Here is a 25,469-nt window from a genome sequence, read left to right on the forward strand (position 1 = left end):
AAGAATATACTACGAAATTAAAAATAGGATATGGAACTACAACATAGATGTTCCCATCAAACTGTTACGGCCCTGGCGGGACGCAACGGGGTTCTTACTCTGATGTAGTTAGAGGAAGATATATATCCGGCCCCAAGCCAGTAGAGGCTTTCAAGGGATGCGATCCGTGACGCAAGTAACTAAAAGGGGAAGGGAAATAAAGGCAAAAACTTAATATAATATATTGACCACCACCAATAAATATATAAGATATAAAAGGAGTACACAGGGGGAGGGGTATTAATACTATGCAAGGGGCTTATTCACTGTAGTCTTCTGCTGAAGACTCTGGTGCCACACCACTTCCGGTGCCGATTCCTTGGTGCTTTCTTCGTGGCCTCAAGACGTGTCCACTGAGAACGCCGAGTCTACCCTGGCCACAGGTCAGCCACAACACAGGTCCACTGGGGGCACCGTCGTGGAGGCCGTCAACCACACGTCCAGCAGGTCTGCTGGCAGGTACTGAGCCAACAAGGCTGGTACGGCCACTCCACGCACGATAAAAGGGGTACGCCCTAGACAGGAGTCTCGTGAGATATCACCAATCACCCTCCTGTCCTCAATACCCCAGTGGATTATCGTCTCCAACCGTCGGTCCCGGGTAAATCCTTTCACTGCCACTCCACTGGCAGGCTTAACACACCACAGTGTTCTTCCGGGGAGACGACGTCACAACAGCTGCAGCAAACTTCACAGTATGGAGACTGGCTGCCTCGGGTAGACTGACTCCACCTTCAACACAGTGGTCCCAGGTCGGCTCTGTAAGCAGACACGTCATCAATAACAGGGACACTAAAACACCACACTTACAGGCTCAGACACAAACGCCCGACATATCCACTCCATAGACGGCGTTGTAGTCTGAGCACCACCTCACCAGAGGTCAGCGGCGGCGGCGTTGAGCGCTGAACGGGGCTGGAAACTGGCCCTCGTAGCTAGTACACGTCGTCGGTTTGGAGGGGGTTTCGGGAGCTGACCCACAGATGGCGCGGCCGTCACTGTTTAGAGATTGGACGCTGGATCAGGGTCCGTAACACAAACAAACCAAGTTATTTTGGAGTTCCTACCAACCGAAAAACTAAAATTATAAATTACATTTTGGCACCAAGGTGAAAATAAAATTTACTGCCATTGCAACAATAAGCAAAATCCTAGGTAACTGTTTGTTTAATAACACACACCAGTATCAATAAAAATAAAAAAAATTCAGCATCGCTACTGATAACTGAACAAAACAGTTTAGATCTTGTTTGCAAATTGAAAAATGTCACTAGTGACGACAAAAAATATATAATAATAATGCAAAAAAAAATAATTATGAGAAAATCAGTATACGTCTGTGTGGAGTATTCGAACCTGTGATCTGTGTACTCCCAAGCAAATGTCGTAGACAACTACACCAGGACATCATAAAAGAATTGCAATCTGGCATTCAAATATATCCTCTAGTGTTCTTAAGGCTTCTCTTGAAGCCAAACCAGGGTTTCACACAACTCCCCAATGCCCTTTGTCTTTGTAGTCTAGGAATTTTGCCTACAACTCTTCCCTTCAATGTACAAAAAATCATATTAAGGTGATGTGTCAATGAGAAAATCAGTAGGAGCCATGAAAATGATTCGAACCTGCATACTGGGCACTCCCAAGCACATGCCTTAAGCCACCAGACTACGATACCCAGGGTGCAGGTTGGAATCTTCTTCAGGGGTTACTACTAACTTTCTCGTTGATACATCACGTTAATATGGTTTCTTGGTGTATTTGAAGAGAAGTGTTGTGGAGTAGAACTTCTATTTCAGACCAGAGTGTACACAGGTAATGTGTGAAACTTTGACTTGGTATCAGAACAATGTCTCAGGACCCCAAGAAGGTTCAGTTGAAACCCCAGCTTCATTATGTATTGTGTATCCTGCTCCAGTAGTTGAGGAAGTATGCTTGGAAGTACCTAGTGTGCAGATTCTAAGCCTCCTCATCAGTCCTACTAACTTTCACAATGATACATTACATAATTTGATTACTTATCGCATTAATAAGATTGATTATTACAACAATAATATTAATAAAATCAATAATAATTATTACAGGTGAAACATTTGCTACTCATAAAACGAGTAACACTGAGGGAGTAAAGTATTTCTTTCAGAAAGTAATGAATTCTTCTGAAAAAAAAATCAGTAAGGAGACAGGATAGTTCTGAATAGAAATGTTGAAATTAGCTTTGGGAGAAAGTTAACTTGTGAATAGGAGATTGGAAGTATTTGGTGAAAGATTTTAATGGAATACAATTGAAAAAGTCTAATGTGAAAATATTTCTCACTTGTAGATGAGTGAGGAAGAAGTTGGATGAAAGATGGTGATGTGTAAGTAGGATGCAATATACTCTCAACGTTACCATGATGACTGCAGTGACATTTCTGGTGCTGTTACTGGTTGTCACTTCCCTCCTGGCAGCCACAGAGCTCCAACCCTCCCACGGTATTTAACTATTAGTATCTTCCTGAATTATAATTTTCCTAGCAATTGTATATTATAACTTAATTATTTATAATTCAGTTTCATTCATTAAAATCGGCTTGACAAATACCTAATATATTAGTAGATATTAAAAACTTGCTTTCATTACAAATATTTTACAGAGCGCCTTGATTCAATAGCTCTACTGAGTGGTGGTGTGGATGCTGTGTTGGCAACACTGTCTCAGCCTCGTTGTTCTGTCATGTTCTTCACGGACGGAGCCTCAACCCTCAGCTCTGTGGCTAAGGTGAGTCTCAGCCTCACTGTTCCATCATGTTCATCACGGACTGTGCCTCAACCCTCAACACTGGCTAAGGTGAGTCTCAGCTTTGCCGTTCTGCCATGTTCATCACAGACGGCGCCTCAACCCTCAACACTGTGGCTAAGGTGAGTCTCAGCCTCACTGTTCCATCATGTTCTTCATGGACGGTGCCTCAACACTTAGCATTGTGGCTAAGGTGAGTCTCAGCCTCGCTGTTCTGTCTGTTCCGTCATGTTCTTCATGGTCGGCTCCTCAACCCTCAGCAACCCTTTAGTAGTGTAAAAGGAGACTATGGCCGACTTTTCTTGGTTTCCCCGAAGCCGTTCATAGTTTCTGAAAAATATCTCCTGAATAATGTCATGCGTAAGTCGTTGCACAAGGCATTTTTAGTGGTCTAGGCATAGGTTGGACATAGTGCAGGTCATTTTTAGTAGGTATTAGCCCTTAAACTGCGCATGGCGTATATATACGCCCTGAGTAACATGTCCCATGGTGCGCATGGCGCATATATACGCCATAGGGTGCCAGGCCTGATTCAAATGGCCTGCGGCTACACGGGGGTTCACAGTAGCTTCCTCAGGGCTCTTGTAAACAGATGCCATTTAAAAAAAAATCGTGGGCAATATTCTCAGGTGTGAGAGGCACAGTACTGTTGGAGCAACCAAGGCCGGCGCACGCAGCATGAGCGAACAGCATTGCTATTCAGCTTGTGACCACAGCATCACCGAAAAATGTCAAAATAAATATATAATTGTTATTATTTAGCGATGACAATATTACAGATGACCCATGACTGTGATATAAATAACCAGGGTTGTGATAATAGCAGGATTGTTGTAATAATTAGCGCTGTGGGAGGAGTGATGCTTAGAGATGGAGGGAGACAGCATCGTTTACTGACTGTGTGGCTAGCTGTTATTGCTTGCATTCACCATACCTGGTGAGTGGTTCTCTATGGTGAACACAAATGTAGATACTTATATATAATGTGTGTATTAGTGTAATAACAGCAAAAGGATTATGCTGGGAGGAGCCATATGGGTGACGGAGGTGACGTCGTCTGCACGATTTGTCTAGTTGTTTAGAGGGTGGCCACTATGCTCTTTGGGCGCACTACAAGCTTAGGTGTACAGTTACGGTGCATAAAACATGTAGATATTTATATGTAATATGTGTATATAGGGTAATAACACTGCAATCAGTACTGTTGGGGTAGAAAGTTCAGTGCGTGTGACCTTGAAAGAGTGAGGGAGCCGCCAGCCGCCATCTGTGTATAACGACGACTCTTAGTGCCTGAACTAACTATATCAGCTTAGCTGTACAGTTGTGGTGAACAAAATATATACATACTTATATATAACGTCTGTATATAGTGTAATAACACCACAAATGGTATTATTGGGGAACAAAGTTTAGTGCGTGTGTTGAGGGAGTGGCAGCGAGTGGCTGGCTGGTGTGTGGCGGTAACTCTTCATTGCTTTTCGACTCTTAATACCAACTTAGTGGTTCGTTATGGTGACCAAAACATGCAGATACTTATATATAACCTGTGTATAGAGTGTAATAACAGCAAAACTATATGTTTATTGTTTTATAAACATAATAATTGAATCACTAATATGCACATCATACTTTTGAGTATAGCGATTATTCACCACTTTTATTATATAAATATATTACAATACACACTATTGAATAATATTACTGTAAAAAACTAAGAAAAAATCAATTGGAGACATTGAAACAATTAGGTAATAATATCTTTGTGGCAACTCCCATCTGTCAGCGCGGGTGACGCTGACCGGGTGGGTCTGACGACCGCTCTGTCAACGCCCACTTTTTGCCAGACTTCCTCGGTCAATTGCGCCCAAAATATGTCACCTACGATTTTTTCTCTTTTTTCCGTGCTCAGGGGACACAAATTAACATGTTTAGAAGACGAAAAAAAAATTTGGAATTTTTTTTTCCTTGCGCACAGGGGTGTAAATGTCCCCAGGACCCCTGAGCAGTGTAAGGGTTAGACAAGGGTCAGTCTTAACTCCGAGGGTGTTTTCCCAAAACCCAGTTGTAGGCCCCAGGTTGCTGAAGCAACCAAGGCAGGGGAACAGCTTACATGATCAATAATAATCAATAACATCAACAGTTAGTCTTCATCCTTCCACAGTAAGTACGTTTTCAATGATTGAACATCTAATTCCCTTTTCAGTGGTTGATTATTTCTATCAACGACATAAAGAATTGTATATGAAACATAAGAATAAAATTGTAGAAGGCCAATGGGGACCATACAGTCTTCCTATTTAAATTCATCTATACTAAAAATTAAAATTGCACAAAGCTTATACTTAAGAATCAAGGAAAGAGCACAATGGTCACACCTTTGTATTTGCCAAAATCTTTCCTAAAATCTTTTGGAAAACAAAACTCAGGAACTAAATTATTTTTCCTGATGAAGAGCATTTGCCTCACTCGAGAGTTGAAGTCTTCCAAGAGAATAAAGACTTCATAAGAGTCCCAGTAAATAAAATGTTTATTGCCATGATAGTGATGTTGACAGTTTATATAATGTGGACAAGGCTCACTAAGTGTCTTGAACACTTAGTGTTCAAGACACTAGTGTTCAAGTTTATACTTCACTCTGTATAATTAGTGTTCAAGTTTATACTTCACTCAGCTATGGCTGAGTGAAGTATAAAATTTCAGTTGGGCAGTTGTTTACTGCATCTGAAATCTTCACTATTGTAGCTGTCTGCGTGGTCTAGAGGTAGAGCTTTTGCCTCACGCTCTTGAGGTCGAGAGTTCGAGTCTTCACAGGGAACAAGTGAAACAAATAAATAATTAAATAATATATATATATACATTTATACAAGGTATGTTACTCGACTTTCTCCTACTAATGTAAGTGTGTTGCATGGATACCATACGCAACAGCAGTTCCAGGTTTGAATTGTCAGGTCAGTATTTTCTGTGGGATGCAACAAAAGGAAATCTGCAGGGGTGCTGCGGACTTCCCCAGGTGCTAGGCGTTATGGTTAATTCAAGAAGATGGTCGCGACCATTGAGGGATGAGTGAGTGACGTTATTAGCAACTGTATAGACAACTAGTGATCGTACACTCGTCAGTTAATGTCGATTCGGTTCTAGTCATAGCAATTCTCGTAAAAGCGGCTTTCTATGCAGGGAAAACCAAGAGGCTCAAGGCCACTACGATTAGGACAGTTTATGGCGGACAGGGAAAAGCTTTAGTTTTAATATCGAGTTTCTCTTAAGTAAACATAAGCATCCCTTGTTGTTACGGACCCGAATCCAGCGTCCGAGCCTGGAGCAGTGGCGACCACGCCATCTGTGGGTCAGCTCCCGAAACCCCCTCCAAATGGACGACGACACCTGGTGAGGACGAGGTGTACTGGCCACAAGGGCCAGTTTCCAGTCCTGTTCAGCTCACAACACAGCAGCTGCTGACCTCTGGTGAGGTGGTGCTCAGACGACAACGCCATCTAGGGAGTGGATACGTCGGGCGTTTGTGTCTGAGCCTGTAAGTGAGGGGCTTTTGTGTGTCCCTGTTATTGATGACGTGTCTGCTTACAGAGTCGACCTGGGACTGCTGTAATGGAGGTTGAGTCAGTCTACCCAAGGCAGCCGTCTCGACACCAAGTGTTTTGCTTCAGCAGCTGTGAGTCGCCTCCCGGATGAACACTGTGGTTTTACCCTGCCTGTGAAGCGGCAGTTGAAGGATTGTCATACCCGGGACTGGCTGGTGGAGACGCTTAACCACTGGGGTATTGCGGAAAGGAGAGTGATCTGTGGTATCACACGAGGCTCCTGACTAGGGCGCTACCCTAGTATCGCTCGTGGAGTGGCCTAACCAGCGTTGCTGATTCGGAACCTGCCAGCCATCTGCTGGACTTGTGGTTGACGGCCTCCATGGCGGTGCCCCCAGTGGAACTGTGTTTTGGCTGACCTGTGGCCGGGGTAGACTCAGCTTCTCGAAGGATTCGTCGTGAGGCCACGAGAGCACCGAGAGCTTGGCACCGAGAGGATCCAGGGTCTTCAGAAGAAGACGACAGTGTATTATAGTGTTTATACCCCCCCCCCCCGTGTAATCGTTTATATATATTTATTGGTGACGGTGATCATTATATTATATTAAGTTTTTGACTTTATTTCCCTTCCCCTTTTAATTTACTTGCGTTATGGATCACATCCCTTGAAAGCCACTACTGGCTTGGGGCCGGATACCCTTCCTCTAACAACATCAGAGTAAGAACCCAGTTGCGACCCGAGAGGGCCGTAACACTTGTACATGAAGTTCTCCTTCAATTTAAGTAATCCCCTTGTTAATTAAGTGTTCCCCTTGTTTAAATAAATTCTCGTAAATTAAGTGTTATTTTTCTAGGTATTTTTTTACATATAATTATAATGAAGTTTGGATTTGTTTTGTTTCCGTGTTTTGCAGTATTAATTCTCTGAGAGAATTACTACGGAGAGTGGTTTCACTCTATTTACAAGTGAAGTACAGTGCATTAAAAGTGATAATTGAAAGACTTAGTGAAAATCGTTGAAAAAATTTGTGGTGAGATTTTTTTTTCAAAGTAGATTGAAAAATCTCAGATTTTGGAATAAATCCCAGTTTAGTGTCTAGCCGTACGTCCAACGGGTCGTCAATGATAATTCAAGTGTGCTGTTAAAGTGATTCGAGTTACAGCTTTGAGAGACCAATAGTCGATTTTTGGTCATTTAAGCGAATTAGCGTTGAGACTTAATTTTTTTCTAAGAGCATGTCTCAGCGGCCAGCGGGGATGCAGTCTGTAACTGTTTGCGTTCTACCAAGTGTCCAAGTGTCTAGTGAGTAGTATATTCAATTCAAGTAATAAGTAAACAACACGACGGTATTTAATTTATAATTTTGAGAAAAATACTTGTTTAATTAAGAATTAGTGCGGAGACTGTTTTCGGCGGATTTGATTCAGTGATAGTCAGTGAGATTGCGTTTAAGTTTTTGTATACTTCACAATGTGTCCAAGTGTTTAGCGAGTGTTATATTCTGTTCAAGTAATGATTCACCTACACGACAGTATTTAATTTATAATTTTGGAAGAATAATTAATAATTTTTTTAATTAAGAATCAGTGTGACTCTGTTGTGGCTGAGAGCAGTGCTGCTATGAGTGTTAATTTCTCTTATCTACAGCGCGACTGGCGGTGAACAAACGTTTACTATATAAACATCGAGTTCATTCCATAACGTAAATATGTAATTTAACATTAATTTTGTTTTACTAATTAAATAATTTATGAATTCCGAGCATCATTGTAAGGTGTAAGAAGTGAATAATTGTTGAAGTCTTAAAGATCGATCCAGTTATTAAATTTTACGATAACATCATTCATTCCTAGTGCGCCTACGAATTATAGAAAATTTGAACAATTCAATTAACGTAGAGTATTGTACTAATTGTGCACTGGTCGACCAGATTTAAATTATTTTGTTTAATTAAAAGAGACTTCAAACTAAATTATTTACAGTAAACTCGGTAAAGTTCCTTTCGCAATAATAATAATTGTACAGTTTTCAGTATATTTTGTTCAAGAATTCGGTAATTACTAAATTTTTCTAAGATTTATATATGGACTTGTATTTGAGAAGCAAGAAATTCTTACTTTAATTCTTTTCAATTGCAGTACCAGTCAACATAGATTGTTAAATATGGTAAAATAATTACATTTATCAAGTTCATCCTAGTAATTTTCTGGCATTTAATAGATTAACTTAGCCTTTTATTTTGTTTATATTGGCGCACGTATGTTTTCAAACGGTGTATACAGTGTTTTGTTTCACAGTGATAATTGGTAGTAAATTCCGGTTGTGTATTTCCATCTGTCCACTATTAATTTATGAATTAGAGAGGAAGCAGACAAGACACAAAAATTTCATTCATTGGTAGAGTTTAGTCAGTGAGATTCTGCCCCCGACATCTGTCACCGCCTTGTCAGTTGGTGAGGAGATTTATGGTCCTAACTGGCGAGCTCGAGAAATGATTAGAAAAGGTGGCAATAAATGGGACTTCCGGTTTGGACACACGGAACATTTTTTCAAGGATTGAGTTTAGGAAACGTTTTGTGTTTTCACTAGAGGTTATATATGGAACCAAATGGTGTGTTAAAATTTCACTCTGATCCGACGACGGGTCTTGAAGTTACGTTTTGCGGTGAAAATGTTTTTTCTCCATGAATGGACAATGTACACAGACGTACCCTCCTCAATATCCCCTCCTTACCCAGGCGCCCCTCCCTGCCTACATCCCCCAACCTAAAACCCTCCTTACCCAGGCACCCCTCCCTACCTACAACCACGTTCCCCAGCCTTACCTCCAGGCCAACCCATGTCCACTACAATCCCTGGCAGACCCATACTATCCCCAGCCAAATACCACTCAAACGCTTGTTGACGCGTTATTGGAATTGTGGAAAACTACATTTCCCTCTCAACCCCCACCCTCACAATCCCCAGCATCACAACCCCCTGCTTACAACCCCCCTCCACAATCAGTCCCTTACCCCACCTTCCAACCCTCCCCAGACCTGCCCTCGCCCTCTCTCCTATCCCCCAACCCATCCAATCAACCTCTCCTGTTACCCACCCTACAACCTCCATTAATCCTACACCTTGCTCCTCCCCTCCCCTCCACCCCTCATCCCCCCTTCCCCCATTCCTTGTGTTGCCTCTACAGAAGTTGCTGGAGAATGTAGCCAGCGGGCTTCTGGGACACGTAAATTTTGTAATGAAATTTGTTGGACCTGACATGGCCGAAGCCATTACACGTATGTGTGCACGAGCACACGGGTCAAAGATGACCCATGACAGATCAGTGCATTGGCTGGTAGACCTACGTTTGAGATGAAGCTGGAAGGTGTGAGATTGACAGTTTTTGTGGACACTGGAAGTCAAGCAACGCTCATTACAAAGGCAGCCTTCAGCACATTTAAAGTGACACGTCTTAAGCTTTGTGGGAAGCATTTAACAGCAGTTAATGGTCAACATATTAATATCTTGTGCCAGGCTACACTCAATTTTGAATTGGGTAAGGGAGATTCTTACGCACACAATTGCACGATTGTTGAGAATCTTGCATTTCATGGCCATATTTTATTGGGAATGAATTTCCTGGGACGGGTTAACTTTTCTCTGTCGGCTCACGAGGGAGCAAGGAATTGCAGATTGAAGTTGGACCAGGCAGTTTATCCCATTAGAATGGTAGATTATCCGCCAGTAGTTGCTTCCATTAGTAAGAAACAGAAGTACAACATTCACTACCTTCGGTTGTTGTTTAAGTCATCCAGACACAGATAAGAAGTCATATGGGTTACATGCATTGATGAAACAATGTTGCCCACCCCATTCAGTTAAATTTATTAAAGTATCAGTGGGACGTCACATTGCACCAGGTACCACCCTTCAGGTGGCTGGGAGATGTGACAGGTTGTTGATCCCTCATCATTTAATTACAGTACTTGATAGTGATGCCCTTATCCCAGTTGTCAATCTGACGCATAAAACCTATCGTTTCAGGGCAGGTGATAAGTTGTCTCAGGCTACGATTGTGGAAAATACGGGAATTTTTCAGTATCAAAGTCAGGAGAAGATGCCAGCCACCATAGCACACTGTAGTGCACTTAATGTTACAGGTGGTATTAAACAAGGGAAGTACAAGACTAAGACAGGGAAAAATAATAATATTCAGGAAGTAGATAAGTTAATTTCAGCACTGGACTTGCAACATGTGCAATAGTCAGATAGGAAACTTTTGATAGGGATATTACATAAATTCCCTAGACTGTTTGCAACAGAAGACGACCAAATCGGTCTTCTGGATACAATTAAACATGTTAATTAGTTCTAAGGTTGTTTTAGTTCTAAGTTAGTTGTTACAGGTGATCATCCTCCTATTAATATTCGTCAATGGAGGCTTCAGGACTGAGCAAAGGAAATAATTAGGGATGAGTGTCAGAAAATGTTGAGACAGAATATGATAGAGCCTAGTACGTCACCATGGTTGTCGCCAGTGGTATTGGTACGTAAATCGGATGGTAGTTATAGGTTTTGTGTTGACTACCGGAAGGTCATTGAAATTACTAAAGTTGATGTGTACCCGTTACCTCGGATTCAGGAAATAATACATCAGTTTGGGTCAGCCAAGTATATTTCCACTCTGGATGCCAAATCTGTGTATTGGGCCATTCCCGTTTCTGAGATGGATAGAGAAAAGGCAGCTTTCTCTTATAGTGTTCATACTTATCAGTTCATGCGTATGCCTTTTGGATTAAAGACAGCCCCTACGTCATATCTGAGGGCAATTAATTATATTCTTAGCCCAGTCTTGGGAAAGCACTCATTAGCATACCTGGATGATGTGGTTATCTACTCCAGGACGTTTGATGAGCACTTACGCGATTTGACTGAGACGGTGACATTATTAGATAAGGCGGGCTTTAAATTGAACGTAGGGAAATGCACTCTGGCATCTCAGAAATTCAAGTTTCTGGGGTTCCAGGTAAGCACAGACGTTATCCGACCTGACCCCGACTCCTGTCGAGCCATTGCTGACATGCCAACACCTAAGACAGCAAGGGATGTTCGCAGATTTCTGGGGGCAGCCAGATATTTTCGTCGCCACTTTGAAGGTTTTGCAAGTACATCAGCGCCTTAACTGAACTGACTAAAAAAATATTAAATTCATTTGGAAACCAGAGCATGATAATGCTTATGTAAAATTAAAAAGTCAATTCATTACAACCCCAGTATTGGCAGTACCTGATTTTGATAAGGAGTGGGAAGTACACACTGACGCCAGTGGCATAGCAATTGGTGGGTGTTTAATGCAACGTGATAATGACAATCTGCCTCACCCAGTAGCATATTTTAGCAGGAAGGTTAATTAAGGGGCCGGAAGTCTGCTATTCTGCAACGGATAGGGAAGCTTTGGCTGTAGTAGAAAGTGTCAGGTACTTTGAACCGTATCTTTTCCAACGTCACCTTGTCATTTATACAGATCACAGGGCTTTAACTCATATATTTAAGAAAAGAACTACGTGCCCTCGCATGTCAAGTTTGTCTCATGAACTGGCTGCTCACTCATTTCAAATACTATACAAGCCTGTACCATCACATGTTGTACCAGACACATTGAGTAGAATCATCACTACGATTAATGTTAACCTTAATACTAAAAATATTTCTAGTGAAACAATGCGAGAATTCCAGATGAAGGAACCGAGGTGGAAGGAAATTACTGAACATTTGGAGGGAGGAAAATATCCGTCAAAGAAACGTAATTTAGCAAATCATGACTTTGAAATGAGGGATGGGGTATTATTTTATGTAAAGGGACAAAAGGATCGTGCAGTTTTTCAGCTGGTTATCCCAGATGTATTGAGAACGTCGGCGTTGAGACTCGCACATGCGTCTTAGATTACAGGTCATCCGTGGATTTGTAAAACTCGCATAAAAGCAAAGTCACTCTTTTCTTTACCGGTATGTTAACAGAGGACATTTAACTTCGTTAAGTCCTGTGGTCACTGTCAAAGGACAACACTTAGTGGGCCAGCCAGAGGCTTAGGGCCCGCGCAGGAATATCCCTGCAAAAAAAAAAAAAGAAAAAAAAAGAAAAAAAGAAAAAAAAAAGAAAAAAAAACTGCCGAAGGAGGAGAGGTACCCTTAAGGTACAAGCTCCATTGCAAGAATTCCCAGAAATTTTCGAACCCTTAGATCGGGTGGGGGCTGATCTGATTGATCTGCCTCACAATCATTCAGGAAATCGATTCGTATTGGTGTTGGTAGACTACCTTTCCAGGTACAGCACACTGATTGCATTGCCTCAGAAAGACTCTCGAACTGCTGCAAAGGGGTTCTTGGATAGATTCGTCACTGTATTCGGCCCCCCTAAAGTGTTAGTTTCTGTCAGAGGTCAGAAATTTAATGGGAATATATTTAGAGAAGTATGTAAGATTTTAAAAACCACGTCAGCATTTACTACTGCTTGTCACCCTCAGGCTAACGGTATGACAGAACGGACGAAGCGGTGAGTTAAAGATATGCTTGCAATTCTTGCAGAGCATGATGCAAATTCGTGGGACGAACACCTGCCCTATGTCCAGCTGGCTCTGAAAAGTTGTTAACAGCACGAGACTGCTATGCTCAGCATTATGATTAAAAGATACGACCTCTTGAGATGAAAGTGGGGAGCCTTGTGTTGAGAGTAAATGAAGCGGCTCCTCCCAATCAAAGTAGGAAACTTGCACCTAGATGGCGGGGCCCTTATCGAGTAATTGAAAGAAAAGGTCAGAACGATTCATATTATTAAGTTAAACCCGTATGACGTGAGGGAGGAATTAGAGCTGCCTTCAGCAAGTCTAATTTCTGACCTGTCTAATGATTCTAGAGCTGAGTCAGATACAGAGGATGACCTTCTGTCAAATATCATCAGTAGTCAAGTTCAGTCTTGTCACCCCATGGTAACAAGGTTGCAAACGGTACAGTAAAATGTTAGTTAACCCCCCTTAGTCAGGTTTAGTAGAGTTCATGATTTTTATCCTGAAGAGGCAATGGTGTGTTTACTGATGTGCATGACTCGGGTAGTATACTTGGCCTTACTCTGAGGTTTTCCAACTTCCTATACCCCAGAGTAATATCAATGCTTCTGCCAGTTGTTGTTGTCTGTCTTTCTCAGGACTGATGGTACACCAGTTCTAGCCTCCCAGTCACACGTGAACCAAGGATCAAGATCAGAAGATCTAGGGATGACCCACCTGGCTGATAAGATCGGGGTCTGAGGCACGTTACATAAAGTCCTCCCCCTTGTACCCGGTAACTCGTCAATAGATTGAGGAAGGGGTGACTGGCGTACATCACCCGGCCGACACCTCATGTCACTAACGAGGTTGTCTCAGTCATGTTATGCTGTCTTCACGAAGCAGAGTCCAGAGTCAACGTCACATCACCGTGGGCAAGCTGTCTCAATGTCACCAACCAAGCCCACCAGCCACGTAGTCAAGACTGCGGGAAAACCGGAGGTGGAAGACGAGAAGTCTACGAAGAAGTACGCTAATTGCAACGACTTGTCAGCTCTCTCAAGACCTGCAGTTGTGTTGTCTCTGGAAACCAAGAAGCAAAACTGTGGTCTCAGGTACGAGGAGCACTACTCCTACAGAGTGCTGCTGAATCGCCAGATGAGGTACAACCCTGTACTTTGGCCCAAAGCTCAGCTGCACGAGGGGTTGCATGGAAGGTGTACCGGCCCAGGATTAGTACCAGCATAACAAGTAAACGCCGGTAGATGACGTCGCCCAGGAGCTAAGGCAGGACCCATCTGTCCTGTCACCATGCCATCCTCTTCAACGCCACTCAAAATTTACTACCAACGCGAGACATCGTGACTCGTCGAAGCTCTACTCTACTGTGACAGCCATGGTTAACGATCGTCATCATGATTGCCTAGGAGTGAGGAAAGGAGTTGAACCCGGGTTCCTGTAAGCGGGGTCCACCTGAGCTAACAGCCGCCAGCTGTCAGCTGTCACTCAGTCAGGTACATGGAAGTACGAGACCCCCCTCCCCTGTACTGTCCGTAGTTTGGCAGAGGCAGGAAATGGAACTTCCAGACGACCAGGATCTTCAAGCAACATGCGGTAGTCGCTGGAATCCTTAGCTGAACAAAATGCCACCAAGAGAGAACAATAGAAATCTTAATAGTAAAAGTTTCATATAAAATAAATAATGTTGAATAGTAAATGGTGATAACTCGGAACAGTTAGTTAATTTTTTTCCATCTGACAGTAAGGTATCTGAACAGCTCAGGAAAGTGACTCTGGAACAGTATTAAATGTTGAAAACTAGAATTGGTTGAAATAGAGAACAAAATCTAGAAAGTGAACATCTAGAAAATTGTTACTAGAAAATTACCCTGTCTCTAGATAAGTTTGTTATGATTGAAATGGTTTGAGAACCATCTAGTAGGCTTTCTAGAAGCATGATCAGTGGGGAACTTTATCTAGATTTTAGCTAGATCCTAGAAACTGATATATATTTTTTAATTTCTTATTTTTTGTGGAGAATTTGAACCTGGGTGTTGTACACAGTCTGAAAAATGTGTTCACCCACAGTTGCCGTGGACTTGAGTGAGAACTCTGGGATATTAGGAGATTTAGAAACTTAAATTCCAGTGGATTTTTATTAGGCTAGGAGACATGTCCGTGGACATTGATTTTTTTTTAATAACAAAATTTTTTTGTGTGTATTTTCTTTAAATTTTGAGGATCCAGAGATACACTGTGGTGGGCAGTTGCTATAGGTGTGGAGTGGAACACTAAGTCCCTGAGAAGTAGTGTTCCTCTAAATGATTTTTTTTTCTTTGAATTTTTAATGACATTTTTTTTTTTTTTTAATGTTTCTATTTCATGTGATGTGATGTGTATGATTTTATTCCAGGAGAAATACTTTGATAGCTGAGGGCTATCTAATGATTTTAGCTAGTTGTATGTTGTTAGGAATGGAGTTTTACAGTTGTATGTGTTGCTATAGCAGGATAGGTATAGGATGTTATGTCTTCCAGGTAGTTGGAAGGGGCGTAGAGGCTGCATCCAAGTTGGACAGCCGGGATTATGGGGACGGTCTCTGTCCTCATTTCATTTTTTTTATGTATTATTGCTGTTGGTTTTTATGTTGATATGCATTCATACATGTTGGGTCACACCTTTGTGGGGTGCCAATTTTTTGGGAGATTGTATGGAATTAGTTAGGATTAGATAATTTTCTTTTGTTTGTGAGGCATTGGGTCAATATTGCTGAGTTAAAAATGTTTTAATTTTTTGAGTTAATGATCATGGTAAGGCAGGATACGAAATGTGTGCTTTAAAGTGCTTTACACACAAATTTCTTAATTCTGAAGAGGGGGGCGTTGTAATGATATGTGCAGGCGATCTTGTGCAGACCATGTCTTCTCCCTTCTCCTCTTTCTCCCCTCTCCCCTTTCTCCCCTCTTTCCTTCTCCTATTCCTCGTGCCATTGTTCATTCGCCTCCCTCCCCTGTTGCCTCATTCCCCTTCCCTTTTCCCTCCCCTGTTGTCCAGCCGTACCTTACCCTTACCTTGAGGTTACCTTGAGGTGCTTCCGGGGCCAAGCGTCCCCGCGGCCCGGTCGTCGACCAGGCCTCCTGGTTGCCGGACTGATCAACCAGGCTATTGGACGCGGCTGCTCGCAGCCTGACGTATGAGTCACAGCCTGGTTGATCAGGTATTCTTTGGAGGTGCTTATCCAGTTCTCTCTCTTGAACACTGTGAGGGGTCGGCCAGTTATGCCCCTTATGTGTAGTGGAAGCGTGTTGAACAGTCTCGGACCTCTGATGTTGATAGAGTTCTCTCTCAGAGTACCTGTTGCACCTCTGCTTTTCAACGGGGGTATTCTGCACATCCTGCCATGTCTTCTGGTCTCATGTGATGTTATTTTTGTGTTCAGGTTTGGGACCAGCCACTCTAATATTTTCCACGTGTAAATTATTATGTATCTCTCCCACCTGCGCTCAAGGGAGTAGAGTTTTAGGCTATTTAGTCGGTCCCAATAGTTTAGATGTTTTACTGAGTGGATTCTAGCAGTAAAGGATCTCTGCACACTCTCCAGGTCAGCAATTTCTCCAGTTTTGAAAGGGGCTGTCATTGTGCAGCAGTACTCCACTCTAGAGAGCACAAGCGTTTTGAAAAGTATCATCATCGGTATAGCATCTCTAGTGTGAAAAGTTCTTGTTATCCAACCTGTCATTTTTCTTGCAGTTGTGACGGCTACTTTATTGTGTTCTTTAAAGGTAAGGTCTTCCGACATGAGTACACCCAGATCCTTTACATTGCCTTTTCGTTCTATGTTATGATTTGCCTGAGTTTTGTACGTGGTTTCCGTTTTTATATTTTCATTTTTTCCATAGCGCATGAGCTGGAACTTATCTTCGTTAAACACCATATTATTTTCAGTAGCCCATAGAAAAACCTGATCTACATCTGACTGGAGGTTTGCTGTGTCCTCTATGTTGCCTATTCTCATGAAGATCCTAGTGTCATCTGCAAAGGATGATACAGTGCTATAGGTTGTGTTCTTGTCTATGTCCGATATGAGGATGAGAAAAAGTACTGGAGCAAGCACAGTACCCTGGGGGACTGAGCTCTTCACGGTTGATGGGCTGGATTTTATTTTGTTGACTATTACACATTGGGTTCTGTTGGTCAGGAAATTGTAGATCCATCTGCCTATTTTTCCGGTAATTCCTTTTGAACGCATTTTATGTGCAATAACACCATGGTCACATTTATCAAAAGCTTTTGAGAAATCTGTGTAAATTACATCAGCGTTTTGTTTGTCTTCCATAGCATCTAATGCCATATCATAGTGGTCCAGCAACTGCGACAGGCAAGAGCGCCCTGTTCTGAAACCATGTTGTCCGTTGTTATGGAGATGCTGTGATTCCATGTTTTCGTGATCTTACTTCTTAGCACTCTCTCAAAAATTTTTATGATGTGCGATGTTAGTGCTATCGGTCTGTAATTTTTGGCCTCTGTCTTATTTCCTCCTTTATGAAGTGGTGCTATCTCTGCTGTTTTTAGTATATCAGGAATAACGCCAGTATCTAGGCTTTGTCTCCACAGAATGTGGAGGGCCTGAGATAGTGTTTTTTTACAGTTCTTTATGAATATGGAGTTCCAAGAATCCGGGCCTGGTGCAGAGTGCATAGGCATTCTGTTTATGGCTTCTTCAAAATCCAGTGGGGATAGGGTGACGTCTGATATATGATTTGATGTTGGTATCATATCCATGAAAATTAATTTGGGTTATCAATCTTTAGTGTGTTTAATGGCTCGCTGAAAACAGAGTCGTACTGCTTCCTCAGTAGCTCGCTCCTTTCTTTGTTGTCATCGGTGAAAGTTCCATCTCCCTTTCGCCGGGGCCCGATACTAGATGTGGTTTTTGATCTTGATTTTGCATAGGAGAAAAAACATTTCGGATTTCCCTCTATTTCACTGATGGCCTTTTGCTCTCTTTGCCTCTCCTAGGTTTTGTATGATTCTTGTAGCTTCCGTTCAATTGTTTCAATTTCTCTACCTAACCTTCTTCGCCGTTCTTGAGATAGGGTGCGACTCTCAAGTTGTTCCGCGATTCGTTTTCTTCGCCTATATAGGGAACGACGTTCTCGTTCCAATCTGCATCTCTTTCTCTTTTTTCTTAAGGGTATGCGGTTTGAACATATTTCTAGTGCTACTGAGCTTATTTTTTCCAGGCACTGGTTCAGGTTTGCATTTTCTAGCTGTTCTTCCCAGTTTATTTCTGTGAAGTCCTGGTTTATTTGCTCCCAGTTTATCTGTTTATTATTGAAGTTGAATTTGCTGAAATCTCCTCCACCGGGAATCTGGACTGGTTTTGAAGGTCTACTCCCCATGGTTGTCATAACTTCAATTAAGTTGTGATCTGAGTAACAGGTATTTGTAATCATTATGTTCCTGATCAATTCATCATTATTAGTGAAAATGAGGTCCAGCGTGTTCCCCTTCCTAGTTGGTTCTACTATTTGCTGGTTTAAGGCAAGCCTGTCGCACATCCGCAGCAGGTCATTTGCATATGCCTGTTCATTTAGGCTACTTCCTTGTATTCTTTCTGATATTACTGTATTGGCCAGGTGCTTCCATTTCAGGTGCCGTAGGTTGAAGTCCCCAAGCAGGATGATGTTCGGAGCTGGATTTGTGAGATTTTCCAAGCAGTGTTCTATTTTCATTAGTTGGTCTTTAAACTGCTGAGGGTTTGCCTCCGGTGACGTATATACAAGGACAATAACTACATTTAAAATTTCTATTTTGATTATCAGCACTTCCACCATATCATTTGAGGTGTTTAGCAGCTCAGTACAGATGAGTGTGTCTATGATGTAGAGGCTAACCCCACCCTGAAGCTGGTGTTTCCTATCACATCTGAAAAGATTGTACTCTGAGATCCATATTTCACCATCATGGTAGTCCTTTGTGTGGGTTTCTGTTAGGGCTGCAAACACTGCATTTGCCTCATGAAGGAGACCATCTATAAAGTGAACTTTGTTGGATTTGCGTGTTTTTATACCCCGGATGTTGGCAAATATAAATGCTTTACTTGGTGCTTAATATCTGAGGCTCTGGTAAGGAGGCCACTGTGTTTGCGTCCAAGGTGTGTCGGTTTGGAAGTGATTCGTCCAGTTTTGGTAGTAGGACAGGTGTTGTCTGGTGTAGTACCTGTGTGCTTGTTGATAATTTGAATTCCAGTCGTGTGGGTATCTCCGTTCCCCTCTGTAATCCTGTAGTGGTTCCATCTGACTGTTCCTCTCTCTTATATTTACTACTCTGTTTCTGCCTTCCTCTAAAAAATTTCCAGTAGTGTCATATTGATCTTCCCGTCTATAACGCTCTGTACCTCTCACGTGGAATTCCGGACACTGAAGATTGTAGCATTTTTTGTCCCTAATTGAAAATTGACATAATTTAGGGTGGAAGTATCTACACCCTGTTCCAAACCGGCATGCACCCTTCTCCAACATGTTCCTGCATTTTCGAGGATGCAGAAAATGGCATTTTGCTCCTAATTTTCCACATTTGCATATTCCTTTAGCGTAGAATTTTCAAATGTGTTCCGGTTTTGCGTTTTTCAAGGTATTTATATCTGTGTCTGTCTTGTCTACCTCTTTATTGGAGCCATCTCCGTTTTTCGTCCCAATTCCTTCATCTATGCACTCTGTTTCACTGTTTCTCTCATCGTTTATATTATCTGGCTCTGCAATATTGTTGTTATTTTGTACCACAATAGTCTCCTCCTCCACACTACTGCTGTGGTTCTCTAAACTATCTATTCCTGAGTTTTGGTCGTTATCCAATGTTGTCTTTTCCCAGTCCGCATATATCACTGGTAGTCTGTCTGTGAATGATAATCTCTGTGACTCGGGAATGTTTTTCATCAGTTTAGTTATGTTCTCTAACATTAATCTGTCATCTTTGAAAACCCAGTAAATTCCTTGCCTTTTTGTGCATCCTGGAGCTAATTCTGTACAGCCCAGGTGAAATCTTATGTTACAGATGCAGCACTGGACGCCTGCATTACGTTTTCCCAGTACTCCCGAACACTCGCCACACCTCTCCATTGTCTGATGTATTGTGTTGTATTTGAGATTCACTGTATGGATCACTTGTTGATGTCAGTCCTTTTAACTCTTTATAAAATTATATTTATATATTTATATGTTTAATATTTATAATATTATATGTATACCGTATATTTGTAATATTATGTATGTTATTTTGTTCAAACTTTATGGCAGGTACTTAGCGTAGGGTAGCGAAGCTGGTCCCCCGGTCGGTACAGGTGACCTCTTGTTGTCCCAGGTTGATGTCACCAGTTTCCAGTTACCCGATTTATAACCACTGATGCCGCCTCTTGCCACTATTCTATATTTCTAGTATTCTATATTTATAATATTCTATGTACGATTTTCCTTCACTTCCAACTTATATGTTGTTGTGATACCAGTTCCACATCACTGTTCCACGAATCACCGTTCACTATTTTTTTTCCTAATACACTCATGTACACAAAGCCTCGTTCACTGGCTAACACGTGGTCTCCCGTTTATTCTCTATTTAACACAAAGTTCTATTGTTAATGACTATTTTCAATTTTCCAACGGGTCACTATGCACTTTGTTATGTCTGTAATCAGTAATCCATGACAGTAGTCCTAAGAAATCCCTGTTAATGTCACGATTTTAACGGAGCGCGCACGGTACGTCTTCCCCTCCCTCGACCTCGACCCGTCCCTTGCCTTAAAATCTGTTGGGGTCAGGTGTCCTTCCTGGGAGACCACCCCACTCCAGTCCTCCTCCAATCCTTGTCCCAATCCTATTTTCTCTAGTCCTTTCAATCGGTTATCTCCCAGTCTTTTTCAATCGTTCAACTCTCCTCCTGCCTTCGCCATAACCATTCAGTGCCATAAACCTTAAGGTTCAGATATCCGTTGGGTGGCTGAGGGGGCTATATACTTCTGGCCGGTCCTGGATGTAGCATGGGAATGCTTCAGAACTCCACGGAAATTAAACATAACTTTCAAAGAGGCCTAGGGGGCGGGGATAGTCTGAGTATTTGGCTGGCCTAGAGTAACACTTTGATTTCATTGGCTGGGGCCTTGAGAGCCTTATTGGGCCTAGGAAAACTTAGAAATTGAAGAATCTTGTTGTCCACAGAGAAGAGTTTTAAAAATATTGGTTAGTATGTCTTGGGGCTTCAACTGGAGTATAGGTCTGGTGACCTGGAGGGCAGCCACTCTACATCTGGGATGTTTTTGCAGTATTAATGTATGGTGCCACATCAGTATTCATGTATATCAGTATTACATTTTTGTTGCCTCTTAGGATGTTTTATTAAGAGTAATATATATATTTCATATTTTTTATTTCAATATACGTGTTTCATTTTAATAGAGTGTATTAATGTATTTGTGTTTAGTTATCTGTTCCCTTTGTTTAATGCAGGTTATTCATTTTACATGTGGTTTTTATCTGCTGTGTTAGAAATTCCCCTGTGTTCTCCATTTTATGGATATTAGAGTTGTCCTTGAATCTTCAGTCAGTAAAGGTTACGTTTTAATTCTCAAGCATTCTTATCCAAGATCCTTATACCCCTTGAGTTCATGATTATTGGCATATGCCCTCCCTGGGAGATCAATAAAAGACACATTCAGATTATGTTCACGAGGAAGGTGGTGGCAGTGTTTAATGAGTTTCTAATTATTAGTTGTAAATTAATAATCCCTTCTCTTGTTGTCCCCCCTCCTTTATTATTCCAGTCTCAATATTAACTGGCAGTTCATTGAGGGTTATACTGAGCTGCAAGCAGTGTTGAGCTGGGGTGTGGAGTGGAGTAAAGGGAATAGAGCAGGTAAGGGTTACTACAGGGGAGTAGGTGACGAAAGAGATAATGAGGGGAAGGTGGGAGTGGAGAATGGTTTGGACGGCAAGGGGGCAGGGGAGTTGGGGATGGTAGGGAGAGGGAGGATGGTGGGGAGGACGATGGGACGAGAGTGGGGGGATGACGTGGAAGATGAGGGGATGGAGGAAGGGGTAATGGTGGTAGGACAAGGGGACGTGGAAGTGGAGAATGGTGGGGAGAAGAAGGGGACAGTGGGTGGGGAATGGGGAGGGGGACTGGTGGGGAGGACGAGGGGACAGGAGTGGGGGATGGTGGGGAAGTGTAGGGGACGGAGATTGGGGTAATGGTGGCGAGGATGAGAGCATTGGGCGTGTGGGATGGTGGGTAAGACAAGCTGACGGGGAATTGGAGAATGGTTAGGAAGACAAGGTGACAGGGGAGTGGGGGATGGTGGGGAGGACGAGGGGACGGGAATGAGGGGAATGGTGGGGAGGACGATTGGACGGGTAGTAGGGGATGGTGGGGAGGACGAGAGGAGAGGGGTGTCGGAAATGGTGGGGAGGACGAAGGGATGGGGTAGGGGGGAATGGTGGGGAGGATGAGGGGACTGGGGAGGGGGGGATGGTCGGGAGGATGAGGGGACGGGGGTGTGGGGGATGGTTGGGAGGATAAGGAGACGGGGGAGGGGTAATTGAGGGGAGGACGAGTGGATGAGGTAGTGGGGAAAAGTTGGGAGGATGAGGAGGCTGGAGAGAAGGGAATATTGGAGAGGGCGGGGAATAGAGGGCAGGGTTGCTGTGGCTCAGCAACTCACATGAGTTGCTGATTCACAGCAATGCATGGCTGGGTACAGCTAGTAAAAATGAGTGTGTGTGTGTACTCACCGAATTGTGCTTGTGGGGGTTGAGCTCTGGCTCTTTGGTCCCGGCTCTCAACCGTCAATCAACAGGTGTACAGTTTCCTGAGCCTATTGGGCTCTATCATATCTACACTTAAAACTGTGTATGGAGTCAGCCTCCACCACATCACTTACTAATGCATTCCATTTGTCAACCACTCTGACACTAAAAAAGTCCTTTCTAATATCTCTGGCTCATTTGGGCACTCAGTTTCCACCTGCGTCCCCTAGTGCATGTGCCCCTTGTGTTAAATAGCCTGTCTTTATCTACCCTATCGATTCCCTTGAGAATCTTGAATGTGGTGATCATGTCCCCCCTAACTCTTCTGTCTTCCAACGAAGTGAGGTATAATTCCCGTAGTCTCTCCTCGTACCTCATACCTCTCAGCTCGGGTACTATTCTGGTGGCAAACCTTTGAACCTTTTCCAGTTTAGTCTTATGCTTGACTAGATATGGACTCCATGCTGGAACCGCATACTCCAGGATTGGTCTGACATATGTGGTGTATAATGTTCTGAAAGATTCCTTACACAAGTTTCTAAAGGCCGTTCTTATGTTAGCCAACCTGGCATATGCTGCCGATGTTATCCTCTTGATATGAGCTTCAGGGGACAGGTCTGGCGTGATATCAACCCCCAGGTCTTTCTCTCTCTCTGACTCTTTGAAGTATTTCATCTCCCAAGTGATACCTTGTATCTGGTCTCCTGCTTCCTACCCCTATCTTCATTACATTACATTTGCTTGGGTTAAACTCTAACATTCATTTGTTCGACCATTCCTGCAGCTTGTCCAGGTCTTCTTGAAGCCTCAAGCTGTCCTCCTCTGTCTTAATCCTTCTCATAATTTTGGCGTCGTCAGCAAACATTGAGAGGAATGAGTCTTTACCCTCTGGGAGATCATTTACGTATATCAGAAACATGATAGGTCCAAGCACAGAGCCCTGTGGGACTCCACTGGTGACTTCACGCCATTCTGAGGTCTCACCCCTCACTATAACTCTCTGCTTCCTATTGCTTAAGTACTCCCTTATCCTCTGGAGCGCCCTACCAGTTACTCCTGCCTGTTTCTACAGCTTATGCATCAACCTTTTATGGGGTACTGTGTCAAAGGCTTTCCGACAGTCCAAAAAAATGCAGTCTGCCCATCCTTCTCTTTCTTGCTTAATCTTTGTCACCTGATCATAGAATTATATCAAGCCTGTAAGGCAAGATTTACCCTCCCTGAACCCATGTTGATGGGTTGTCACGAAGTCTCTTCTCACCAGATGTGTTACTAGGTTTTTTCTCACAATCTTCTCCATCACCTTGCATGGTATACAAGTTAAGGACACTGGCCTGTAGTTCAGTGCCTCTTGTCTGTCACCCTTTTTAAATGTTGGTACTACAATAGCAGTCTTCCATACTTCTGGTAGGTCTCCCGTTTCCAGTGACCTACTATACACTATGGAGAGTGGCAAGCAAAGTGCTCCTGCACACTCTTTCAATGCCCATGGTGAGATTCCATCCGGCCCAACAGCTTTTCTCACATCCAGCTCCAATAGGTGCTTCTTGACCTCATCTCTTGTAATTTCGAACCTTTCCAAGGTCACCTGGTTTGCTGCCACCTCTCCTAGCGCCGTGACTTCTCCCTGTTCTATTGTAAAGACCTCCTGGAACCTTTTGTTGAGTTCTTCACACACCTCTTTGTCATTCTCTGTGTACCTGTCCTCGCCCACCCTAAGTTTCATCACCTGTTCCTTCACTGTTGTCTTCCTCCTGATGTGACTGTGTAGTAGCTTTGGTTCGGTCTTGGCTTTATTAGCTATATCATTTTCATACTTTTTCTCAGCTGCTCTTCTCACACTAACATACTCGTTCCTGGTTCTCTGGTATCTCTCTACTTTCTGGTGTTCAGTTATTACGGAAGTTCCTCCATGCCCTTTTGTTCAGTTCCTTTGATTTCATACATTCCCTATTAAACCACGGATTCTTCCTTTGCTTCTCTGTTTTTTCCTGTTGGGCTGGGACAAACCTGCTTACAGCCTCCTGACATTTTTGGGTGACATAGTCCATCATGTCTTGTATGGACTTGGTTCCGAGTTCTGTGTCCCAATGTATATCCCATAGGAATTTATTCATCTCCTCATAGTTTCCCTTTCGGTACGCCAGCCCTTTGTTTCCCAGTTCTTTTTTGGGGGTGATAATTTCTAGCTCAACCAGGTACTCGAAGCTCAATACACTATGATCACTCATTCCCAAGGGGGCTTCCAACTTAACTTCCCCTATATCCCACTCATTTAGGGTAAATATCAGATCAAACAAGGCTGGTTCATCCCCTCCTCTCGTTCTTGTCGGTCCCTTGACGTGTTGGTTTAGAAAGTTTCTTGTTGCCACATCCAGCAGCTTAGCTCTCCATGTGTCTGGGCCTCCATGTGGGTCTCTGTTCCCCCAATCTATCTTTCCATGGTTGAAGTCTCCCATGATTAGTAGCCTGGATCCGTTCCTGCTAGCCACAGAAGCTGCTCTCTCTATTATATTGATGGTGGCCAAGTTGTTTCTATCATATTCCTGTCTGGGTCTTCTGACATTCGGTGGGGGGTTATATATGACTACTACTATAATTTTCTATCCTCCAGTTGCTATGGTGCCTGATATGTAGTCACTGAAACCTTCACAGTTCTGAATTACCATCTCTTCGAAACTCCAACCTTCTCTTAGTAGCAAAGCTACACCGCCTCCTCCTCTCCCTTCTCTCTCTTTCCTCACTACATAGTAGCCTTGTGGAAACACTGCGTTTGTTATGGTGTTTGTT

This window comes from Procambarus clarkii, chromosome 28, assembly GCF_040958095.1.
Source record: "Procambarus clarkii isolate CNS0578487 chromosome 28, FALCON_Pclarkii_2.0, whole genome shotgun sequence".
Lineage (NCBI taxonomy): Eukaryota > Metazoa > Arthropoda > Malacostraca > Decapoda > Cambaridae > Procambarus > Procambarus clarkii.